The following is a 23,139-nucleotide window of genomic DNA, read 5'->3' on the forward strand; positions in this document are numbered from 1 at the left end:
AACATGCCAAGTTTCAAAGTTCTCAGAGCTTGTGTGATTGATCTGTATTAATTTATATACCTTAACTCCAATACGGATAGGCTATATTTTAGTCCTTTTTTGGTTTTGGGGTGTATAACAATATCTGTTAATTTAACAATCTTAGCAGTAAAATATTTTTAGCCAAGAATCCATTTTATAAATGGGAGACCTTAGAAATGAGGAAAAACAGTGTTGGGTTTAGTTCTACCTCCGGTAGGGGTATCTCAAAAACGAAAGCCCTTTCTGACCATTTGTCACTAGCATATATATATATATATATACAGAGAGAGAGAAAGGGCATTACAGAAGTTTTTGCTGTATGTAAACACACTTGTCACGCTACATTTATATGTGTATGTATGTAATGTGTGTGTGTGTGTGTGTATGTATATGTACATATGTATATATATATATATATATATATATATATAGGTAACACTTTATTTTAATGTGTCGCTGTTACAGTGTACCTACCTAATTAGGTACAGTGGTATAACCTGTGTAACAACATATACTATCAGGTACTATCATTGTACTTGCATTATGTATTTGTGGGTACCTACATATACAGTGGGCAGTGCTTCGACTTGGCCAGCTTCACTCGCGGTCCGCGCGTGGGATCACGCGGTGTCACGCGACTTTAATTTGTATTTTCCCAGTGAGACGCTGCAACAACCCAAACAACCGGTAGATGGCTCAAGTGAGCAGGGTGTCTCGTAAAAAGAAATGGAGCCTGGAAAACCCTACACAGACTTCACTACAGACTTTAGCAGACTGGTTTAGAAATAATTTAATAGCCAGAAATATGCCTGCCCTGCCCTAATAAAGAAATATTCGGTTAACTGCGAGTAAATCCCGTTTGTAGCTGTAGAAGAAACGCAGGACAAATTAAACATTCTGGTTTTCTCCGAGTGCAACGATGATAGACAGACATCATTTGGACAAAATATAGAGCATATTAACCTCCGTTGCTCAGCCAAATGCCTTCCTGTTACGTCCTGTTATCACTGAGTTACAGGCGATAAACGATTTTTGATGGTCACAAGTTTACTTCATTAGCGGTTTATTTTTTTGATTATTAAAGTGTTTCATTTAAAGGTTTGACTTCGTGCTTATTCAGAGCATTTAGTGCTCTTCCCAATCCCAGACGTTCACATTGCATGTTTGTTTGTAATGGATGCAAACGCGAGATACGCTTGTCATAGGCGCCGATACCGTGGGTGCTCCGTCTCTCGGGCACCCACTGAAAACATCGAGCACCCACGTGTGCCAGCTTACAGTCCCGGCTAAATTTATATTAATTTAAAATCAAACATGCAGTTTATGTTAAATTCAGCATCTCTCATAATGTGATTGGATATGTTGCTGTCAATTCCCTATACTAACCACCAATGAGAACGTCTCTCATATGAAAATTCCTGACACTTCCCATCTGAAGAATTAACGCAAGGCTTTGTCGGGTCTTCAGCCCCGAATGTTTAAAATGTATATAGCCTAGCCCTGAATATCATTTTAAAAGTAATAAGTAAGTCTGACAAAGCTTATTGTTTTGTGACACAGCTAAACACTGGTACCTCACGTCTATAACATAGCCTAGGTGGTCGCAACTCACAAAAGTAAAGCAGATAGAAAGAACTCACGCAAATCTAGCCTACAACACGCAGACAGCTTCATGCGCAGGGGAGAGAGCGCGCACGCGCACAGGTGCTTTATGATTTTTGGCTTCTGATGGTATCTTGCTAATTCACTGAACTGCATTAGGTGACACAAATGGTATTGCCTTTATCTTATAACTCCTTGTCTGAGCGACTACCAGGCCTATGGTTTTTAAAAGTCAGATGTTCCCTGACAAATACATTCGAAAATTAAGAATGTTTATTGACTTGAAAAATACACTATTTTTTGCAAACTCTCTTCATTCAACCCTTGAAGACATCGCGGTCTGGTGCAGTGTTGCGCGGGTTTGGTCACAAGCGGCCCGCGTCGCCCGATATTTTAATCAACCCGACCGCAACTCGGACCGCGAATATTAATTAGGACAAAATTATACCCGACCCGCGATCCGACCCGCTTATTTACAAAATGTGTGCTTTTGGTTATAGCCTGCATGCAGTGTGACAGTAGGCCATTTCTGTAAAACAAACTAATTTATTTGCGAAACTTTATGCAGTAGAACTACACGCAGTAGGCATGCAGGACATAATGGTTGCGCAGGAGAGAGTCTGAGAATAAGAGCGCAGGCACGCACGCAACCACCAAGGATTAGAACACTAGGCCTATAGGATACGATTTGAAGGCCATGGACATACATCTTTCTTTCGAAAACAGAAATGGTGAGGCAAGGTATAGGCAAGACTGAGATACATTGCTGGTCAAAACGTTAGCGTAAGAACTGGTTTATAATGCTGAATGAAGCACAAAGCACATTTACTAAAGCACATCCACTGTTTAAAGTCACAAACACAACGAACTAAGGTAACTTTTATGCATGCGCGAACCTATACATACCGGTAGATTTATTCCTGCAGGCTGCCCGTTTTGGCTGTCATACTTAAATGGCTTCGCAAGAAGTAGGCCTACATAGACCATAACTTGTACTACTGTCATCTTCTTTAAGAACTTTTCCCAATATTTCCCATAGCCTATATTGCTTTTCCTGAAGGGGTGTCTTTATTATTTTAACTCGCGTCTTCAGCTTCTTTACTGTTGACTTTACTGTATTGATGCTTTACTGTATTGATCTAATTTCGGGCAGACCGCGCAACACTGTGCGCTATGTAGATCGTTTCTCGTACCATTTAATTTCTCAGAATTTAGGTCTACTAGGCCTACAATAACGTCATCACCAAATACATCTTTTATTTTTAGTTGATCAACCACAAAGAGCATAGGCCTACTGTGCACAGTGCACTGACGACTGTAGCAGCCCAAGGTAACCAGTTGTTGTAGAGGAGAGGCAACCCCTTGTTTCAGATAGCCTGGACAACATGTTACCTGGGTGTTGCCTATGTTATTAATTAATGGTAGCCTACAATAGTTAATTGATTCGCGTAACATATTAGTTGGCTCAAAGAGTAGGGAATCAGGATGGAGAGAGTCACGCGTGTGTTGCTTTTGCGGGATAGAATCCAGTTTCAAAACATATATTTTTTTACATGTCTTTTGTCCGAGTGGCTGTAATGTAGCCGAGCGCTCATGGCGTATGAAAAGCGACTTCAAACCGCCTAAAACAACTTGTTTGTGAATGTCTGACAACTGCTGCAGCGCATGCACGCACAAGGAAACCAGTAGGTGGAGAAACCAGAAGGCACACAACACCGGAACGATTTTAAGGCTATTTCGCATAGGCTACTCAATGGTGCTATTTCACACGCATTATAGCGACCCCCACTCACCGGGGTTAGGTGGAAGGTGTTAACAGGCGATTGGCGTAGCCTACAGTGGACTAGGGCTGTCAAAATTGCAAAAAATGACGTTCGAATATCCCCTCTAAAATAAACACATGTATTTGAATATATTGGAATATCTAGGCTATATTATTTGCGCATTATGTCAGTGACGCGCATCATGTCATCTGTTTTTAACTTTTTGTATGGTTATTGCTTGACAGGGGGGGATCCCAAGCAGCTTTCAGCCATAAGGCATTTCCTAATTCACCCGACACTGATATTCAAAATGTTGAAACTATTTCGGCATAGCATAAGCAGTTTAATTAAATGTAATGTTAGTTGTAAACAAACGGGCTATTTGGTGAGCCTTGGCCTCACAGATAGGCCTATTAACTGACCGCCAGATTCACGTTGGCTGGGGGGCAGGGGGGGCCCAAGGGTCTATGATATGTTAATTCGGCCCTGCCCCCAACGAACGCAACTTTCCACCTCTGAGACAGCTTAAAAGAAGTCTAGAGGACTCCTAACTCACTGACCTACTGTAGTTTTGGTTTAAATTGTCTGGTATAAACCAAATCAACTCTCCACTATGTGTCTGCAGTTAATATTTATGCAATGTTAGAACATGTTGGCTTAACAAGTTACCAGTCCGGAACACACAGAAAATTGCAACACGTGACACCGCTAAATTCTCAGCTTGTTTATACCCCACACTGAACGCGTAAGAAAGGCCCATTACTCTGGGCTGTGGTCGCCTACTCTCTGGGATTTATGCACCAAGGTAACTGAAGTATCCAATTTGTGTCTTGAAATTATGTTTGAAATAAATGTCTTAGAACAAAAACTTTGGGTAGTCCTATATACTTGTATTTTATAGTTAGGCTAGTGAAAACGAGTTGATCAGTAGGCTAGTTGAGTTTGTTATCAATAAACATAACAGCTAATGTCATGTTGAGCAGGAGATAGGCTACCATAAATCCTCAAATTATGCCCGGGATTGATTCTATTTATAGCCGGACAAATAAAGGCAGGTTCCCATATTTGCTTATACCATACCAACAATTGCCATCAGTCCACCAGCACTAGAAGACATTGCTTCGATTTAAGTCAATGAAATAACACCTCTTCTTAATATTTTATTATATTGTTGGTTGGATTAATAAAGTCGTTTTCCTACCATGGGTCTCCAACACACGTTCTGAAGCTCATTGTCTTGCCGCCCCTTTCGAGCTATTGCCAGAGGCTGAAGCCTACTACATTTAACGCAATTGTTGCGTGACTCAAGGCATTCCAGCCTACGAATTTAATAAAAAGTAGCCTACTAAATCATGCAAAATTAAACAATAACTCAATTTAGGCTACTTGGCTACGCAAAAAGGTTTCTATTACAGCACAACCCCTATTCAATGAATGGCTGCCTTGTCTCGCAATAAACAGCGGTGGAAATCCCGACACTTTTTCAACTGCATGAAACATAACCGTGAACCATCCAATATCTCCCAGAGTTCAGTGCCCATCAGTCCCAACATTTAGCAATATAATCAAACAGTCCAAAAGTAAATTGGATCCCAAACCAAACCGAAAATGTTATGCTTTTGATGGCCTACCAGTATGCCACTCCAAACGAAAAGCATCTCTAATGATGGTTGTTAGTAGACAAACTGGCTTCAGATATCCAACAGAGTGAATATGAGAGTGTGCAGTCTTACAGTACTGTAGATGGCTGTGGTTAGTGATGTGATGCTGTTAATGGGGAGTTTTACATAGTTAGCGCAAACCCTATAGGTTATTATTTATTTAGCGTATATAAGGCTTTTTTCCTTATCAAAAGAGAGGGGGACGACGGCCGTCTCTTCAGCACTGCGTGGGACATATCCCCCACGTCCCCCGTGCCTCCTGCGCCCCTGGCTGTGGATAGTGTGGCATGCTCACGCTTTATGTTTCCTTCTTGCAAACTAGGCCTATAGCCCAACCATTTATAGTACGTCTTCAAAAAATAACAACTTGCCAGATATGCCTTCATATCTTTGGGCTTCATTCAGCATTTTATTCTTCCACTGGAAATTACTCTTCTAAATTTGGCACTTCACTGTATACAGTACATTCTATAGAGCTTCATTTCTATCATTTCACGCGGGCTCGGGCTGGGCTCGGGCTTGCACGGTAGGCTAAATGAGCGGTCAGGTGATGCGTTTCGGTTAGCTGCGAGAAAGATGCAGAAATGGATGCTTAGGAGGTGAAACAGAGGCTGGCCTCTTGTGACAGGCGTTTTAGTTGCACCGGCAAAGAAAGCAAAGTCTGAGGTGTGGAAAAGTTTTGATCATGTGCATAATGAGAATAATGAGCCAGTGGTTATGTAAAATCCAAAGGATGCAACATTCTGTAGAACGGCAGGGAATTCGTCGCTGATAAGGTATGTTGATCAAAGCTGTCAGTGCCCATCAGGATCACATCGTTTGTTAGGCTACAGCAACAAAATCAAACCCTGCAAAGGTGAAACAAATGATTACGGAGAAGAAGTGTGTCAGCTTTCGCTGTAAAGACATTAGGCCTTTTAATATCGTAAATGGCGAGGGGTTTGAAAAGCTGGAGCAAGAACTATTTAATGTCGGGGCTGCGCATGGGAGGGTTCCCGCAAACTTCAGAATGCTGAGAGGACTTGCTATTTTGTGGCCTAGGCTACGTTAGTCATGAATAAATGATGTCAAATGTTACTCATTCTTGACAAAAGGCAAAAGAGCTGCGTGCGTGCGGACATTTGAATAATGTCGGGCTGTAAACGGGTTCGGGCTTTTAAAAAGCTGTCAGTCTCGGGCTCGGTCAGGGCTCGGGCTGATTTCTGTGGGGGTCGGGTCTTGTCGGGCCTAAATTTAAAGGCCGATTATAGCTCTATTTCACTGAGCAACAGTGGGTGGAGACCTTTAGATTCACAAGTCAGGGTTTGAAGAATTATGACGAATGATAGACCTGGCTGTTGCCCCGAGTACTCGTTGTCGGATGCCTATCCCAACAAACAAGCCATCGCATCTATCTATCCATAAATTGCAGGAATGTCTGTCTGTCTGTCTGCGTGTCGTTGGTCCGTTCGATTTCAAACTTGGCAGGTGTCTTGCTACTGGCATGAGTAGTGTCTTGCTACTGGCATGAGTAAGTGCAGTGCATAGTATATCGTTATATATCGGCTTTCTCCGCTCTACCATAGCCACCCTCTCACACAGAACTGCGCGCAGGACCAGAGAGAGGATAAGCGGAGATTTGGCAGCACCAAATCACGGTTAAAATGCAAGATATTTGATTATCATCACTGATCTCAACAATAAAGACTTCCTGTATGTTTACTTGCATAAAATGATTACGCGGATTTTGCAACAACAGGCCAACAAACACGAGTATGTAGTTCTATTCAAAATTACATGAAAAGTATGTGCAATAAACTGATGCTTTGAATAGCTCAGGCTACATTGGACGTGAGACTTTGAATAAACAAACATTTCCGACTGCAAGGTCCCAAATTGAAACAAGCCATGGGCTAATGGTCCCGAATGTAACGTTTCAGAAGACGTGCCACACAGCTAGACAACAAGTGGCAGACAGAGAAACGTCACTTATGCTACCAAACACTGCTTTTGAGTCACATCGTTGCAAATGTCAAACGATCACAAAATGGCTTGTCTTCACTATCAGGAAAGTTATGCAATAAGCTAGGCCTATAGCCTTAACTCAAAACATTTGTTATTCCATTCCCATCTGTAGAAATCACATGCAGTCATGCCTAAATTCTTCTTAGGCTACTGCACATTAATTATAGGCTAATATATGATGATATTCAGTATACATTATTGAATGCTTAGCTGGAATGATGTTTTTCCCTATCATCCTATTGTTAAAGCAGGCATACCTGCGGGCATGTATCGGGCTACAGGTTTTCTACAGGAATGGCATGTTTGAACGGGCACTGCACTAGTTGTATAAACTTGCGATGTGTGCCAATCGAGTTGTTGGCGAAAACTTTAGCGTCAGCAAAACAGCTGTGCACCGATGCGTGTATTCAGTTTTATTCTACGGAAACAAGCAAGAGAACACACCAAGTTGCCTAATGTTATAGGGAAGCGCCAGAGATTGTTGAGATTCTCTGAAGGTTACGTCACACGATGCGAATAAACCGTTTCCATCAACTTTATTCGCATTATACCTTATGCGCATCGAGAGTTAATCCAAACCCCTCTAGCGAATCAAATATAGATGCGCATTAGGATTTTTGATGCGCATTTCACGTGTTTCCAACCGGGATCTCTTATTCGAATAAATTAAATGCGCATTAGGAAGTTGGATGGAAACACGCTAATTGGTTGTCTAAGCCTCTATAGCGTAGCCTGTTAAAAACGTCGCAGAAGCCTACCCAAGGCTACAGATTAATTCTGAACAGTTATTTCTCTACTGGCTCAATTATCACACCACTGTTTTGATTTGCGTAGTTGCGTTAACCCAACACTGACAATAATGTAGACAGCAAATTTCGATTTCGATTTTCGTTACCACCGTGTAGTCAAGCCTTAAGACATACCCAAGTAGCCTAAATCAAGGTAATGTTTAATTATGCATGATTTATTTTGTTATTGAATTCGTAGGCTGGGATTACTCTCGGCAAGTCTCCTGCTTTTTCAGAAGGGGGGCGGCAGGCAGAGCGATGTACAGTGGCAGAGCGACGCACAGTGGCTGAAAGTGGTACTAAAGCTTCACGCAGCTTCACGGCCTCGTAATGCGCGAATGAAGTGGTCATTTGAAAGCGATGCCCACTGTAAGCTTAGTTGTTACATTGCCTCTGATGAAAATGTAGGCCAATCGGAAAAGTTTTGTAAAAGCACTCAGTATTGCAAAGAGCTGACCTGAGACCTGCTGGATGCCCCCCCCCCCCCATAAATGCACAAATAGGCTGACACCAAACATAACTTCACTGCATTTCTTACTTCCAGTAACTATATGCATGTGACAATAAACTTCCTTGTATCCTTGTAACAGCTGTGCTGCTACAACCTTGTTACTCTTTGATACAGTGGAATAAACCTATTAAGTGTACCAGTCCATTACTTACATGCACATATGACATGTATGTTGTGTCTTCGATGTCTTGGAACAGGTCTACTAATTCACTACATCAACTGTGTTGGCATACACTTATTGCTCTTTGATACAGTGGCATAAGTACTAAGTACTTGGGCAATTCCATCGAAAATTACGTTTTGTCTAACATCCATAGCACCAATAAAATGTGATGGTATGGTATGATGTGAATGATTACATGAAATTTGAGCATTTGCTATTTTAGGCTGAAGAATGTACATGAGAAAAAATGCACAAAAAATGAATAGTAACATTCACATCATACAAATGCCAAGGCGTTATGGATGTGACAAAAAGTCAATTTTCCGTGGAATTGCCCACTTACAATTACATATTACATTACATGTTGTGTCATTGGTGTCTTGGAACATGTCTGCCATTACCCTACATACTGTAGTACATGTATCAACTGTGTTATTTATTACTCTTTTGATACAGTGGAATAAACCCATTCAAATAAAGTGTACCAGTTAAGTACTTACATGTACATATTATATACATCCTGTCAATGATGTCATGCATCCTGTAATTGATGTGTTGAAACGTGTCTGCTGTTACACCACACAGTACATGTGAATTAGTAGACCTGTTCCAAGACATCGAAGACACAACATACATGTCATATGTACATGTAAGTAATTAACTGGTACACTATGGTATAAAATTCTCGTCAAAAGTTTTCTGTACCTGTACCAAAGTTTTGTGCTTGTAAGAATATTTTGTGCTCGTAAAAAATATTTGTGTACATGTAAAAATAATTTGTATCTGTAAAAATATTTTGTGCATGCAAAAATGGTTTGTACATCTTCAAATCCATTTTGTCACTGTGTAGAAAAAATGTTTGTGAATTTGCGAACGATTTTTGCACGCACGGATTTTCCATTTGCAAGTGCGCATCTGTTTTCTACAGACATGAAACAGATCTACGGGTACGAAACGAATTTACAAGTACAAAACTTTTTTACAAATTTTCCCAAAACAGCCAATCACAGCACTGCTTACTGAACGGACAGTCAGCCGATCAGGGGGTCGTTTCTAGAAAGCATCGTTTGCTAACTTGCGTCGCAACCTTGGTAGTACGCTCCATCGTTCTTGGATTTGGTGTTTCTAGAAAGGGTAGTTCGAACTCTCAATCGCAAACAAGGACGCAAAGTTTGGTCGTTTGAACTACTGCCCCTAGGCAGTCGCACTTGTGTCGTTCCTTGGTAGTTCCTGTTGGTGTCTGGAGGCCTAACGAAAAATCACAACCGCCTAACCAAAATTTGCGAAGTGGATGTTTATCTCGTGACTCAATGATTGATCTATCCTGTAGCTTAATTTTGATTAAGACACTGACTCCCCTACTTGGCTCATTCTTGCTATTTATGTTAATTCAAGTATTGCCTTGCTTTTAGTATTATAATCTTCACAGTCCCTTACATGATAAATAGTGTAGTGGCTAAAGCAGATGACTTATTATCCCAACGTTGTAGGTTCGATTTTCTTATGATGTGAGATTGTCCTCTTGCTTCTCGCTACCTGCAGGTGAACTAGTGTGACATTCAATTGTTTTTGACTGATGTATTTTAGGCCTACCTATGGTCTCTCGATGTAGAGTAACTATATACATAAATATGTATGGTCAAAACCTATTGTTGTGTCTCGTAGGCCTACTCTTAGTCAGAGATGAAAAGAAGACATAGGATGCGAACTCCGGCCGAGCGCTCAGTGCACTGACGCGCTGCCGTTAAGCCACGAGACAGTTGATATGCTATGGGATACCCAGACATTTGTCCAGGCTATATATTTTTTCCAACATAGATATTTAACACAAATAATGACTCATATTGGTCTGCTTAAATTAACTGTTTTATATGCTTGCAATAGGTTTAGGTTTTGGCTGATGGCAATGACAATGCCAGCATTAATCACTCGGTTTAGATTAGAAAAGTGTCGACATAGGCCTAGGCCGTGACAGAACATTTCTAGGGGGTGGGGTATTATACGTTGCCACTGTTTCCACCAATGATATGTATCGCTGCATCATCAACAACGTTGTTGGAACTACGGTGTTCGAACGTCGGAGGTAGTGAATTGCGACACAGGTACGATGCTTTCTGGAAACAGGTGTAACAGTGTCGTTGTTTGGTCGCAAGTTGCGTCGTACCATGGTGGTTGAGCAACGTCGTTGCTAACTTTTCTAGAAACGACCCCCAGCTCGCTTCTTTAATTCTGAAACGCTGGACATACCGCTCTGGGTACATCCATGTAAACACTACAGTCAGAAGAGGTGTCAAAGATACTGCTTTTATCAACTGTCTCTGCTAACGTTACGTGAAAGCACCGCACATATAACATGGGAAATACAAAGGGAGGAATGACTAGTCGGAAAACACTAACACAGTAACTATACAGAACAATTATCATTAATAATAATACTAACCCTGTGGGAACAATAACTCTTAATGAGACACGCTTCATTTTCGTCCATAATGGTAAACTACCCAATTTCGTGTAAAAGTACAATGGTTAGGGCGTGTGATATCCGTCTTTTAAGTCCAGAATGAATGGGTCTTTAGTCATAGTCAGCCTAAAGCCACCCTGAACTTTTTTGGTCATGTAGCAGCTAGCAGTAACTGTTGTTCTATATAGCTTAGGTAACAAGCTAACTTAGCTAACAAGCAAACAGCTCAACTTAACTCTATTCCTTCCCTACTATGAATCTAATATCATTAACTATAACTAATAAACAGTATAGTTTAAAAACGCGAGCACTGTATAGGTAATTAGTAGGTAACAATAGGTAATGGCAGCTAACTGGGCTAGTATTGGCTGGGCTAAGCTAACGTCAAAGATACTTCTTTTATCAACCGTCTCTGCTAACGTTACGTGAAAGCACCGCACATATAACGTGGGAAATACAAAGGGAGGATTACTAGTCGGAAAACACTATAACACAATAACTATACAGAACAATTATATCATTAATAATAATACTAATGATCCGAATTTTATTAGTTCTAGTTAATGATATTAGATTCATAGTAGGGAAGGAATAGAGTTAAGTTGAGCTGTTTGCTTGTTAGCTAAGTTAGCTCTTCTTTTTTAAGTGTTTCACCTCTTCTGAACTGTGGTGTTTACATGGATGGGTAACACTTTATAATAACTACACACAATTCATCATTTATTAAGCCTTTGTTACTTATTAGTTAATGGTTTGTTCATCATTAGTAGTTTCTTGTTCATACATAATTTATCATCAGTAAAGCATTTGTTCACACAATTATAAATGGTTTGTTCATAGTAAATAAGCCTATCCAAAAATATGTTTGTAAGTACATGATTTATACTTAATAAGTAATGAAACAACCACTTATAATGAAATCATTTTCTTATTATAAACCAGTTGCAAACTATTACAAAATGCTTTGATCATCATTTGTAAAGCATTGTTCCTATGTTGATTCTCATAAACAAAGTATTTGTACGCACAATTATAAATGGTTTGTTCATAGTAAATAAGCCTATATCTAAAATATGTTTATGAATTATTGTTAATACTTAATACATTTTGCAATAATATTTTGTTGATGAAGTAATATTTCCATTATTTAACAGTTGTTACATACACATGCACTAATGATTAATTAGGGTGAGGATACATATTTTATAAACCACTTCCTAATACTATAATTCATGATTAACTCAGGAGTTACAAGTGGTTAGTTAATGATATTTTGTGAGCTTATCTAAAGTGAGGACTTTCTATGCCTTGCAACACATTTTCAAATGAGTTGTAAAGATTACATTCACATTCATTCATTTAGCAGACAAGCGATGTAAACATGTCAATTAAATTGAAGGCCATTGACATAACAATGAAAGCTGGGAATCGAACCCCCAACTTTTCAGGCTATTGCATGCTAGTCCTGCTCCTTATCCACTACACTACCTTGGCCCAGACAGAAACTCCTACAACTATGCAAGAGTTTCTGTTTTCTTCTACTACACACTTTTATTAAACATCTGTAAAGTATTATTAAATGCTGTATTCTTCGTTTGTAAAGCATTATTCCTACATTAATTCTCATCTGTAAATCATGTTTACACACAGTTAAAAATGGTTTGTTCATAGAAAACACGCATATCTATATTATATTTTTGAATTGACTGTTGTAATACCACTGGGCAGAGGTAGTGTAGTGGATAGGGAGCTGGGTTAACATGCAGTAATCCATAAAGTTGGGGGTTCAAACCCCGGCGTCCACCAATATGGCCTTGCCCTTTAATTTCATTGACATGTGTCGCTTTGGGTGAAAGTGTCGGCTAAATTAATAAATGCATGTGTAAACTTTATAACTCATTTGTAAATGTGTTGCAAGGCATAAAAAGTCCTCACTTTAGATGAGCTCACAAAATATCATTAACTAACCACTTGTAACTCCTGAGTTAATTATGAATTATAGTATTAGGAAGTGGTTTATAAAATATGTATCCTCACCCTAACTAATCATTAGTGCATGTGTATGTTACAACTGTTAAATAATGGAAATATTACTTAATCAAAAACATATTATTGCATCATTTATTAAGTATTAACGATATTGTATAAACATATTTTAGATATAGGCTTATTTACTATGAACAAACTATGTATAACTATGTGAACAAATGCTTTACTGATGATAAATTAGAAATTACTAATGATGAACAAACCATTAACTAATAAGTAACAAAGGCTTAATAAATGATGAATTGTGTGTAGTTATTATAAAGTGTTACCCATGGATGTACCCAGAGCGGTATTTTCTATGTCCAGCGTTTCAGAATTAAAGAAGCGAGCTGATCGGCTGACTGGCCGTTCAGTAAGCAGTGCTGTGATTGGCTGTTTTGGGAAAATTTGTAAAAAAGTTTTGTACTTGTACATTCGTTTCGTACCCGTAGATCTGTTTCATGTCTGTAGAAAACAGATGCGCACTTGCAAATGGAAAATCCGTGCGTGCAAATATTGTTCGCAAATTCACAAAAACAAATTCTACACAGTGAGAAAACGGATTTGAAGATGTACAAACCTTTTTTACATGCACAAAATATTTTTACAGATACAAATTATTTTTACATGTACACAAATCATTTTTACGAGCACAAAATATTCTTACAAGCACAAAACTTTGGTACAGGTACAGAAAACTTTTGGCGAGAATTTTATACCATACACGTACACTTAATAGGTTTATTCCACTGTATCAAAGAGTAACAAGGTTGTAGCAGCACAGCTGTTACATGTACACTGAAGACAATGAGGCCTTGACTGGAGCTAAGAATGGTTTGTATATCAAATCTATTATGACCAGATTTACCCCATCCAGCAGGTCTCAGGTCAGCTCTTTGCCTCTGATGAAAATTTAGGCAAATTGGCAAAGTTTTGTAAAAGCACTCAGTATTACAATGTAACAACTATAGCCTATGTAGGTACCCACAAATACATAATGCAAGTACAATGATAGTACAGTACCTGATAGTACATGTTGTTACACAGGTGGTGAGACAGGTCAAGAAATATGGTGCAGTGAAACAGTACTATACAGTTGATTTTCAGAAGGTGGTTTAGAGTAGTATAAATGAAATATACATATTGTGTACTGTATTACCTTATAAGAGCAGAATAAATATGGCTATGAATAACAATGTAAGTTGATATTATTTTAAATGTTGGTGACACTACATTAATAATGAGAATAGCAATAATAAATGTGAATGCAATATCAATGGGCAATACATGGAAATCAACAAATACTATAACATACAAACAATGACTCAGAACAGCCTAAGTGCATGGTGAACAAATATGTCTTTACACCCCTGTTGACAGGTGCATGCAAAAACACAGAAAGCAGACAAGGATTTTGTTTTTATAACACATGTAATAAGCAATGAACATTTGAAGATGTATTGTTTTGTTCTTCTAACATCAATAGTAGTTGTGCAGAGGTTGTAACATAATGATAAATACATGCTGCCTGTCACATTATGAATATATACCCTGTCTTGTCTTGCACATCAGAAGCAGCAGCACTACATCGTTCACAGTAGGGACTAGTATGAGGGAGAATGAGCTGCCAATCTCTCTTAACAGGTCCTGCATCATATCTACAAATATCTGTTCTGCTCTGCACAAACATAAGCAGGGTCTGATTTAGCATGGCAGAGTGCTGATTGACAATAACATGGTTCCCTGCAGTGTTTGGTGGATTCCCATTGATGTTTGTGCGTTCTGTTTGACTGTACATTTTATGTGTGGCATCTCATTCCTCAGTTGTCTAACATGTTTTCTGACGGCCACTGTTTGCATTAGCAGCTGAAAGACCAACTTGTAACAAGGTCACAATTGTGGATACACCCGTTAACAGTCCTTGCGACCAATGACATCCGGATCAACTACAAACTTTTGATTGATTTTCAACAATGAACAGTTAGTTCAGTGTAATATGTTCAGCTCTCTCCCCCATCTTAATAAGTCAACATTATATGATATGACCCTATTTTTACATTATAGCCTACATATGTTATAGCCTAACCCTTATCTATAGGTGACTGATGAGATTCATGTTAGCATATATTCATTGGCGACACAATTAATATTGGAACTATTTCACTGTCGCAGACCCAGACGTGCTTGGTAGCCTAGGCTACGTAGTCATAGGCCAACATGAGACTTAAGCCCCCGTGTCGTCATGACTTAGGTTAGCCTATGTTTTTACTGTTGTTATTATCTGTAGGACATATTGTCTGTGGAACACAATTGTAGGCTAGGCCTATATTTGATTTTCAGTAAGCTTATATATCAATGATAAAGCTTCTTTACTTTTTTGGTGTAATTATTTAGTTTTTTTTTATCTATGTAGGCTATTTCTTTAATGTTACATTATTATTTTGTTAATACATGGAATAAATCACCACAAACACACGCGACTGTAGCCTGAATCGGCCTATATTTGCACGAACAATAACGGACAACAGCTCTTCAACTTGGCCCGTTAAAATCTAACAAGTATAATTTTAAATAGTAAAAAAATGTGCTGTCAACAGCTAAGCAGACATTCATAGACCAGAGGGGTATTTCACAAAACCTAAATAAGGGATTAAGCTGGGATTTTTAGGTTATCCTGGATGAATTTAGCCTTGACTTGGTTTCACAAAAGAGATGGCACATAAGTTACCATGGGGATTTATTCTCTGCACCTAGCCTGGTCCCGGGCTAACAACCAAGCTAAGTTAATTCTAATGGTAATTATGTCGTCTTATTGGTTGAGCTAGCTGTCATTCACATCAGACCTCCGTGCTGATTTTTAAGGAGCTTTATTCCATTTATAAACTACTTGCTAAATGTATTTGCTCGCAAAACAAAATAAATTGTCTGCCTACTACCATATTATTATTTTAATTGTGATAGCCTTATAATTATTAACATAGGCCTAGGTACTCTTTGTTTGCTTATTTTATTGATAGACGTTTGATGAATAGCCTACTGTAGTTGATTGGAAGTGGAGGGGCAAGTTCTCGTGGGTATTTTCAACTATAATATTAAGGTATAACTATGTGCATCTTTGCAGTGGCAAGCTCTTTCTTAATGACGTTGCGTGCCGAGACATACGTAAATTTGCATTCAGTTGGTCTATCACGCCTACTCCCGCTGTTTTACAGAAATAGCCATGATTCCCCATTCCAAAAAGGACAACTTTACTTCATTGTTAGTCTATATCAAAAGCGGTTGTTCACTTTGTGTGAATGACGCTATTTTCCGCGTCTTTTTATTCCAACCGTGGGCACTTTGGAGCAGAAACGAGAACGCGCACACATCCTGAATTACTTACACCTGGTTTGACATAGTCGCTCCTACTCATCCTGGATTGGCATTAGTGAAACGAGTTGAGCTAGGATGACCAGACAACGCTATGTCAAACCTCGCTTTATCACTTATCTTGGATGTATTAATTCTGCCTTTGCGAAATACCCCTCAGGGGCCTGTACTACGAAGGGAGCTTAACCTACCCAGATGTAACCCAGGGTTAATTTGTTAAACCGGGGTTGACAAAACCTGGTTATCTTAAGTGGTGTTAATCGGTACTACGACGCTGATTTTGAAGTTGATTTGTTGAGCCGGGGTTAACCTAATTGGAGTTTGTGCGCGTTCACATAAAATGGGCGGGTTGCAGCGCAAGTCACCACTTTCAATGATGACGCGATCACCTTATTTTACGGATGAGGAATGCACAATTATTATGACAAGTCATGAGGAATTAAAACCCACTCTACGACAAAAATCAAATACGTCGGCAGTGAATAAAGCAAGACAAGGCTGTTGGCAACGTATTGCAGATCGGGTAGCATAAATGCCTAAAAGTAAAGTTTTATTCCCACATGTTCTTCAAATATGTGTTGGGCCTACGGAGGATTAGTAGCTTGCGGAATGTCTGAAATGAGTTGAAATAATTAAATAGCCTATTTTGAGTTCATAGAAAGGCCTACAGATGCAACACAATTCAGAAGTGGGCATATAGATTACAGTTATAAGGGTAATTGAATGTTTAGCCCCCATTGACTGATTTAGTGTATGTATCTAATCCTGTAAACATTTCAGATGCAACACCATTGCCAAACGGGCAGCAGGTGAAAATGAAACACAAAATAATTATTAAGAATAGTAGGTTTATATAGTTATAGCTTGCATTAATATTTCTTAATTATGAAAACATGTAGGCCTAGTATGCTTATAGCCTTCACTTGGCTTCTGTTTTACAGTTAACAAGAAACAGGGTGAACACTACTGTAAGGCACCAGAGTGTTTTACAGTAGCAGAGGAGTTGGCCATCGCAAATAATAGTGGAAGGCCGATTGTGGAAGGGGTTGAGGGAGGCATTCGGTCGGATTCTGGTGCTGTGGAAATGTGTAGCCTTTATGTGCAGGGTACAGTAATATGACATTCAATTCAACAAGTTTGTTAAAATGGTGATTTTAATTTATTAGGCCTACTGTAGGCTATGTCCGATTTATTTTAGGCTATTCTTGCTCAGATGTTCAGCATACTGTAGGCCTATGTGCGATTTATTTTCAGACATACAGTATTCTTGCTCAGATGTTCAGCATCACTGATGGAATACATGAATGTCCACGTAATGGTATTGCTATGACGGGTGACATTAGAGACGTCTGCCTAGATCATCTGACAAAGATAACGAATTCCCTCGGCTGACAATCTATATCTTCATAAAGAATATCGTCCGAGTATATATATATATATATCTGGCGGTCTCTAAAACCCCTCGCCCTGCGAAGAGAGCCCCTCACGATTTGCGCTCCAATGTCGTATGGATCATCCATGTACACCGACATGTCTCGGGAGAAATTGTTAGTGGAGGGGTGGTACTTATAAAGGGTGTGGTTAACGGAAACCTCGGGTTAACCAAGAACATAACCTGCTCGGAGCAGGTTTGAGATGCTGCGTAAATTGCCATGGCAGCGTACCTCGGTTAAAACCTATCCACCTTTCGTAGTACAGGTTAATCGGGAAGTTATGCCACACGTGATCAAGTTACTCTCGAAGTTACCCAGATAAGCCAGTAACCCCGCTTCGTAGTACAGGCCCCAGGACATTGCCTAAGGCTATACATACAGTCGGCAACTAGTCATAATCGTGGTTACCGCCCCCAGTTGCCGTGGTTACCATGGCTGAAAAGCCCCCGAGGGGGAAAACATTCGTTTCGATTGCATGTAATCTAATGGAGGTGCACCGGCTTGAGTACAGAAAGCACCTATAAAAATATTAAATCTTTTAGCAAACATCACTAAACGGCAAAAACACGTTTCAACTGAGAGTTATCTGTGTGTCAAGGAGGTTAAGGGTAACATTAAGTTCCCTCATTTTGCAGACTGTGTAGCTCGGTTTAGCAAGCTAACCCTTTTGCCTTAACATCACATACTCGTATGTTGCATCTGAATTTATTCTCACATGAATGCACATTCCTTACAATGGCCGTGGGAATAGTTTTAACAAGTAATGTGTACCAGTTGGTTATGTTACACTGGCAATATAAAGTTAGCCAGTTAGCAACCTAATGATGCTACCATTGAATATAGCTTCCAGAGAAATTTGTCGTCAACATTGGGCAATCGAGGGTGAATGCAGTGTTGTTAACATATACTGGGCAGTTAAGTAAACACAATTCCTTCAAATTATTGTGTTCAGAAACAAGCAAAACTCCACCTGAATGTAAAACAAATGTATAAAGTCTAACTGTTAGCGAGTTCGCCCATTGACTTCCATTGTGTGAGGTTAGCATGCTTTCCCCCTCGTGGGGGGCGGTAACCTTTCCGAACGTCTTAACCGACTGTATGTAGCCTATTACATTTTGCGTCATAGGCTGCAGATAGCCTACGGTAGGTTCAATTGTAGATAGGCCTATAGCCTACTCTTTAAAGTCAATAGCAGTCTCCCCACATTCCTTCTTAATTCAGATTTAAAACGCACAACAGTGCCTTGGTTTAGGCTATAATTTAAATGGACATTTAATCGCTATTTTCTCTTTCCATCTGGCAAACATTACTAGCCTAGCCTACTATAGGCTACAGTATGGCGCATTATCGTTCATATTAATATTTCGGCTATTTCGCAAAAGCCTCTTGTTCTGATATTTATTCATTTCATATTCTTACAACATAAACACAACACCATACCTGTCAAAATTTAGCTTTCCAAAAACGGGAGGGTTTTTTTTTTCTTCATTGACAAAAGAGGAGAGAAGATTGCTACTACATCTTCCATACCACTACACTACGAACAATGATTTTGCGATGATTTTGAGATGATTTTGCGATTTCTAGCCTATCTACCAGAGTTTCCGCTAGAAAAAAATGGTGCTGGTCAAATTGACCGGCAGAGGTTTCGTTTTCTGGACATTTTGATGATATGCCGGTCAAATATCCTATTAACCCTTCTTAATTAGTCAAATTGAGGAAAACTGGAGACAGGCTATGTAGCTTAAAGGAGAATTCCGGTGTGATATTGACCTAAAGTGTATTGAAACATGATACCGAGTGTGAACGTATGTCTCATAGCCCATCTCGGCTTGTCCCCTGCACTCCAAAATCTGGCACTAGTTAGCCGATGCTACCAACAGCTTTTTCAATTGTGGTGCTTCGGCATCGGGCTAGCCATGCAAATAAATCACTGTTTTACACCATTTACGAGGCTCAATGTATCTCTTTAGGTCAATATCACACCGGAATTCTCCTTTAAAGAATGACATAATTAGGCTGTATAGAATGCAACATGTTAATTAGCCTAACTTAAACATGCCTAACAAGATCTAGCTAGTATCTTTTCATGGACAGCAAGAGTCCGCTTCGTTCGTTGTTTTAAAAAGGCTACGTTGTTTGTTGCTGCTACCCACGTTATCTCCAGTGGTGACTGTTTAACTTACACAGATGCGCACACACAAGAATGAGCGCTCACACCACTACCCCCTAATGCTATGCCTCTTTATTTGATAACAATAAATTAAGAAATGTTTCCTATTTTGGGAAATGTTTAGTTTCTTTTTCTTTCAGACGCGGTTCAATGATACCGTTTAATTGTGCCAGAAATGATCAGTCGGACCAGTAATCGTCTCGTCGAGGAGGCCCTAACCCTGCAGATCATAGACAGAGAACGCATAGGCCTACTGTATGCTTTGGGTAAAGAACACTTTGCATGTCCAGTGTACACGGAGAATGACAGTGTCTTGGAGCGGCCGCACCCCCCGCAACTCCACTTCCAATGTCACTGATTCCGACAGATACGCCCGACACTTCTGCTTTTTATCTGGTGGTGGTGGAGTTGACCGGACATCTGAGGCTTCAGACGGTACCAATTTATCATCATCCATCGCGTCTGGCCTCTGAAAAAACTTTTAAGGCTAGTCTGCCTGGACCTGGCCATGTTTGAACCGCCTCACTCATTTGTTCGTTGTTTAACATGGACGTTTTAAGCGTGCGCTTCCTATTTGAAATGCAGCATAGGCTATGCGTGTTGTTTAATAGCTTACTTTTCAAATGGTAGAGCCTGTTCATTTAAAAACATAGCCAGAGGACGTATAATATAGGCTTACATATTAAGGTTTATTCTCAAATTCAGATTACATTAGGGGACGGGATTATTAGCCAATTTCAATCGGACAATTTGACCGGAGAGATTTAATTTTGTCGGACATTTCATTTTTTTTCCGGCCAATGTCTGGTAATTACCGGACAACGGAAACCCTGCTATCTACATAATGGACTTTTAGTCTAAGTCAACACAGGTTAACATATGTGAAAAATATACGCCCATGTTACAGTTTTTCTCAGTCACTTTGGTACTTTTCTCAGATCAGAATGAAAATTCTCATAACTACTTAGTTCAACCTCCACAACATTTAGTCATTTGTGCACATAGTAGCAATTTCTCCTTCCTCTGAACAAATTGCAAATGCTTTTGAACATGTATTTGCTTTGTCATGTCAGGCAAAATGAACTATGGATGTTGAATAGTCGTTCCCAATAAAACTAATAGTCTTCATTTCATTGCTTGAGTCATTACATACAAAATTGGTGAACTAGTTATCAAATTCTGTCACAATGCTGTAGAATTGCAAAAAAGCATATACAGTAAAACTGTGAAACGTACATATTCCGTGTCTTGTACTCAATTACTCCCCTAACTACAGCAATTTGTAACTTTACTGTAGTTTCCAAATGGCTGTACAAGTACTGTATAGTGCTGTCTTGAGCATTTTCAGGTAGTGTCACCGAGTTGTGACCTTTTTTTGCATGGGAAAACACTGAGAGCATAAAATGTCGTAATGAAAACATGACAAAGCCATTTGACTATCTTGGTTCATACACGATGGTGTCAAGACTTCTCATTTTGATGACACTGGCAGTTTCATTGACATAAATACTTGCTTTTGAGGAATGGACTATCCATTTTGAGCAAGTGACATGCTTTTGCAGGTTATCCACTAGGTTTTGCAGTTTGCATTAATTGTTTTGAGAAATGCACTAACTGCTGTGCAAATGTTAATAGTGATGTGAGAAAAGCACCAAAGCGACTGAGAAAAACTGTAACTGGTGATACATGGCATATGCAAGCTTTGAAAACAGTAAAGTAGGTTCATCTTTGCCTCACATACCAAAACCTAACCAATGTAGGTAATAATACAGCCCAATCAACTATGGATCGGGCGACATAGTGTTATCTTAGTCTTGGTTAAGTTATGCAGTGAGCTCTAGGAAAAGTCTAGTGATTTGAAGTGAAGAACATACTGTATGGATTTTCTCTGAGTTAGACTTATTAAATTTATTTAATTTGTTGGTCCTATTTGACGACACAAAAAATGATCATATGGTAGGCTATTTATGGAATACAAACCTTTGATATAGAGAGAATTTAATGACATTCAGATGTTACTGTTTCAGATTCCCACGTAGCCTAAATTAGAAAATAGCCTACTGCTTGTTCAGCAGCCTGTTGCAAAACAGATGTATTGCTATAATGAATACCTTAATCGATTGACAAAGAACCTGTCACAAGACAACATAGGCTACACATTCATGGGATTTCATGGGAAGATCGCAGGCTATTGTTATATAACATTGGACATGAAACTCAAATTGGTGGCTAAACTGGTTAGCTAGGGTGTATATTGCTACTAGCTTGTCATTTTAGTGAGCAGTTCCAGGCCCACAAGTGATCTTCATAATTTTTGCACATTATAATCACGATGTGTGTTTCTGCACGAAAAACGTCTGATGGGGTCATGCCAGTTTGTTACCATTGTTGTTTGTCCCCATAAACGCCCGGAGATCTCCCTAGTTTTCGGCAGTTGATGACAATTTGCAACCTGTGATGGTCGCCTTTGTCTGTGCCACATATTGTCGGAACCGCACTATGACGTATAAGACGTAGCCTATGTAGGCTAGGCTACTACACTATTATTAGCATCAAGGATAGGGCTGTAACGATACACCAACCTCACGATTCGGTTTGTATCACGATTTTTGACCCACGGTTCGATACGAATCTCGATTTTTCTTTTTTTTTCTTTTTTTTTTGGGGAGGGGGGGCTAGACATTTTATTAAATAACATTTTAATAGCCTCCCTTAGAACACCAGAGGATTACAATATAATATATATATTATTTTATATCCTGATATAAAAATATTTTTCTGAATGACTGATATTTATGACAGCACACTTTATGCAGATTAGCCTATAGCCTAGGCCTACTATTTTTTATTACAACTCTTACCTCTTTAATTCAGCTGTCTGGTTGAAGCCTGGAAATATTGTAAACAAAGTAGCATATCTTAGCCTATCATAGTCTACTGATTGGACTGTTCAGTTTCCCCATGTGTGTTTAAGTTTCAAGGTAATACTTGTTCTCCTTGGGACAGGCCCTTTTGGGAAACGTTGCTATTGAGATGATCAGTCAACTTCAATGCATGAGTTTTAAACAAATATGTGCAGCATGCTAAATGATTTAGTAATTTAGCTAGTCGTCTTCTATGCGTCCTTGCTTTCACGATTGTGAATATTTTATTTAAGTCGCG

This window comes from Alosa pseudoharengus, unplaced genomic scaffold (assembly GCF_046254945.1).
Source record: "Alosa pseudoharengus isolate Yale_2024_CS ecotype anadromous, Long Island Sound unplaced genomic scaffold, YU_APseudo_1.1 YU_APseudo_1.1_scf_19, whole genome shotgun sequence".
Classification (NCBI taxonomy): Eukaryota; Metazoa; Chordata; class Actinopteri; order Clupeiformes; family Clupeidae; genus Alosa; species Alosa pseudoharengus.